Below are 3,753 nucleotides of genomic sequence, written 5' to 3'. Positions count from 1 at the left end.
TTTTTTTTTTTTTTTTTTTTTGGTACAGGGTATCAAACTCAGGACTTCACGCTTTCGAGGCAGGCGAGGCACAACTGAGCTAAACCCCCTGCAGGTCCTGTGATTTTAAGATAATTCATATGCTCTAACTTCAAGACTTCCTAGAGTCCTTTCGCCCCTCTGCAAAGTAGAAAGAGAAAAGGTAACAAGAGATAAAGACCTCAGAAACTGCACCGCCCCACCCCACCCCCTGCCCAGCCTGAGGCTTCAACCTCTGGAATCTCCTCTGACTTCCCTCTGAAGCCAGGAAGCAGGGGCAGTGAGCCTGGGACCAGGGCTCCAGGATGCTCAGCTCAGAGTCCCGAGGGCTACTGAGCCCTCTGGAATCTGGACCTTCGTGGGAAGCCAGGAGTACCTGGCCAGGCTGCAGCTTGGGACTGTGCTACCCACCTCCATCCTCACGGGCCAGCATCTAGCTTAGAAAGACTCCAAGCCTCCCTGGGCCTGGAGGGCTCCCCTCCTCCAGGTGGCTGTGGGTGGGTGTGTGGGGAGGGGGCCTCTGGGTTGCCTGTCTCCTCTTCCTCCAGAACACAAAGGCTCCACCTCAGGCCCAGCCTGAGAGAGCAGAAAAGGAGCTCCCGGCACTTTAAGGCCCGTGGAGCCTAATTGCCCAGATTTCCCCGGCAGCCAGATAAACAGCGAGGCTGGCTGGCGCCAGTGAGAGGCAAACTGCACATTATCACCCCTTCCTCACCTCCAGGAGGAGCAAGGAGGAGCGGGCGGGCAGGCGGGGCGGGGGCTGGGAAGCCCAACTTGAAATTGATCTCATTTCAAAGGGAGAATGCCAGGCCAAAGCAAAGGAAAACTTTCCAGCCGGTCTAATTCCTCCAGGCCTGGCCTGGGAACCCTGTGTTTTCCTCCACAGCCTCGTCCAGTCGTTTAGAAGTTTCTCTCTCCCCTTCTCTCCCTCTCCCTCTCCCTCTGTCTCTCTTTCCCGGGCGCAATTTGGATAATAGTCATTTACTGAATATAATTACAGAAAAAAAAAAAGTGGTGAAGCACAGAGCAGGAGATTTATTCCAAAGTTAATGGATACTTTTGAGAGAAAGGAGCTCTATAAACACAGGTCAGAGCTGTGATTAAAGTATTTCTCCACATTTCCGTCCACATAGGCACCCACGGGCTCAGATGGCTGTGCCCCAAACAGGGTGGCAGAGAGGACCTCGAGATGGTGCCCAAAACACAGCCTAGCACCAAGGGTGGGGCCTCTACTGAGACACCAGTTTCCAGGACAAGAAAGCTTGAAGAGGGCAAAGAGGAGGGAGAGAGGTCCCTCCCTGTAGCCTGGAACCCCAAACTGCAGATGGGAAGAGGCACCGAGAGGGGTGCTTTACTGCAAGCACCAAGTGAAGTTGATGGGCTTGAGCAGGCTGGCTCTGAACCCCAGGGACCCCACTGCCCTGGAAGGGGCCCTGTCACTGGGGCTTCCTACAAGCTGAGGCGAGGGGACACAGAGCGGCTGGTGGTGCCCGTGTCCCACAGCCCTGGGCCTGCTCAGTGCTCCTGTCCCAGCCTCTGCAAGGAGCGCTCTCCTAATCAGGCTCCGCCCGCCAGGCTGAGCCCCCGCTATGCACCCCCCAGCTTCAGCAGCCAGGCTGCCAGCCAGGCGGTGGGTGGGGGCAGCAGAGGGCTCCCCAGCTCTGTGTGCCCGCAGAGGCGAGAGGGTCCGTGTGGGCATGCTGGACACAGGTCCCACACCAGCAGTCCTTGAAGACCCCCCAGTGTGGCTGACTTGGGAGTCACTAGCTAGTGGCCAGCAAGAAGACAGGGCAATAGGGTGGCGCTGCAGGCCCTGTGACAGCGCCTCCTTCTGGACAGAGCTTCGCAGCCAAGCCCCAGGGCCCAGTCCAGAATTAGATGCAGGGATGTTCCCTAGAGACACCCACACTGACCTGTAAGACCAACGAAAGGGGTGGTCTTCGTCTGAGGTTAACTCGCTGGCTCCAGGCTGGGCAGAGCCCAGGACCAGGTTCCATGGTTCCAGATGGGCCTCAGCCTGCAGTTGCCCATGGCCACCAAACTCACACCTACACCCGGGGCCAACTCCCAGTCCAAGCAGCAGGAGCCCAAGCAGGTCCTATCTGGGGGTCTTTACTTGTTTCTCTCCTTCCCTCCTACTCACCCACCTGAGAGTGCCTGGCCCCTGCACACCCGGCTGACCCGGGGTTAGAGGTGTGGCGCTCCATCCTAGAGGTGATCCTGTTACACACATACACACCCACAGCACTCCTGGAGCTTCACACCGCTGACCTGGCCCTGCCCACGTCCCTTCTTCCCATCTCCCCCAACCAAGGGCACAGGACCTACACACATTCCCACTCCACCAGCTACAACACCCAGCACACTGCCTGGCACGTGGTAGGTGCTCAACCGACACTCACTGGCCCACTGACATAGTGAGAGACACAATGCCTGTCAGGCCCTTGTAGAAGAGGAGGGGGCCTCACCGTCCACGTCCTGCTAGAAAATAACCAGGAGCCAGACAATCACACTAGGGTCACTTCCCCAGGGACAAGGAGGAGGCAGGGATAGCAGAAGGGAGAGAGCACCTTCCAAGGCCAGCAGCAGGAGGAATGAGGTTCGCGGAAAGCCAGTGCAGGCCATAGGCCAGGGACTGCCCAGGGGCTCTACACGGATCCTGGAGTGGCCAGTGACTTGGAGCAGCCCCACCAACTTCCTCAACAGTGGGGCACGTTTTCCCTTCCAGCCACTACCTGCCCCACCACACTCAAGACACCTGGGGTAGATGCAGAGGTCCAAGTCCTCCGCCTCCTCCTCCCATGCTAAGAGTCAGGAGACCCGCAAATGCTGATCTGTCCAGGGAGGACACAGGGAGGGGACTCAGAGCCCTCCCAGGGCCCACAGCCTGCAAGTCTTCCCATCCCTTCCCAGCAGACCCACCTGTGCCACCCAAGGGATCCCTCAGACCATCCCTGCAGTGCAGAGGTTAGAGAAGGGGCTGCAGGCTGCAGCCTGCCAGGGGCCTCCCAGGGCCTTCACCTCTGCTCCAGCACCTGTCCCCAGGTAAGCAAAGGGGAGGGGTGTGCAGGAAACCCAGGAAGGAAACAAAGAAGGGGGCAGTTCTCCAGGGCAATAAAACAGCTGGCTTCCTCCCTACTCTCACGCCTCCAGGACCTCTGCTCTGGAGGCAACCTGGCCCCAGGCTGGAGAACTGTGACCCAGGAGGACACTGGCAACACACACCAAAGGATGCTGGCGAGGGGAGAGGGGTCACCCGGCAAAAGCTTTGCTCCCGAGTACAAGCACGGAACAAGTGGGACATCGGACCAACACTCTGACTCTGGCCACAATTGGTCTACACCCTGTTTCACATCTTACAGATCCTCAGATGAGAAAGGTGCATCGGGAGTATAGGAATGCTAGAAGCTTAGGGACAGAAATGGGTGGCACCCATTTCTTTGACCTCTCCTGGGCCTGCCCTCCCTTTTCAGAGTCTGAAGCTGAAGCTCATAAGGCGTTCCTGACGCTGCACAGAGCAAACTCACATTTGTGCACTTTTTTTATGTTTGCTGGAGCCTTAACCTGAAGTTGCCCTTTGCCGAGTGTGATCGGACGCCCTTTCCCCGGGGACTCCCACGCACAGAGGCGCCGGGCCCGCAGAGCCAGAAGCTGGGAGGGAGCAGCGGCCCCCCGTGCGCGCGCGCTCACCTGGCCCGCAAAGCCGACTGAAGTGGTAGGGGTTGCAGCACACGG

The 3,753-nt window shown here is 58.4% G+C and overlaps 1 protein-coding gene across 5 annotated transcripts in view; it reads right to left on the bottom strand.

Annotated features, from left to right (window-relative positions):
* Positions 1–3,753, bottom strand: part of Smad6 (SMAD family member 6) — a 160,945-nt gene that overhangs the window by 141,347 nt on the left and 15,845 nt on the right. For 2 of the 5 annotated variants that reach the window (XR_784116.1, XR_784115.1), the window contains exon 1: positions 3,709–3,753. The exons of the other annotated variants lie outside the window; for them this stretch is intronic. The gene's annotated coding sequence lies outside the window, so the exon portion shown is untranslated. The remainder of the gene's footprint in view (positions 1–3,708) is intronic. 5 annotated transcript variants of the gene reach the window in all.

This window comes from Fukomys damarensis, unplaced genomic scaffold (assembly GCF_012274545.1).
Source record: "Fukomys damarensis isolate Sample0158 unplaced genomic scaffold, DMR_v1.0_HiC HiC_scaffold_25, whole genome shotgun sequence".
Taxonomy (NCBI): domain Eukaryota; kingdom Metazoa; phylum Chordata; class Mammalia; order Rodentia; family Bathyergidae; genus Fukomys; species Fukomys damarensis.
Note: the sequence above shows the minus strand (reverse complement) of the source record. Positions and strands in the feature narration are given on the sequence as shown.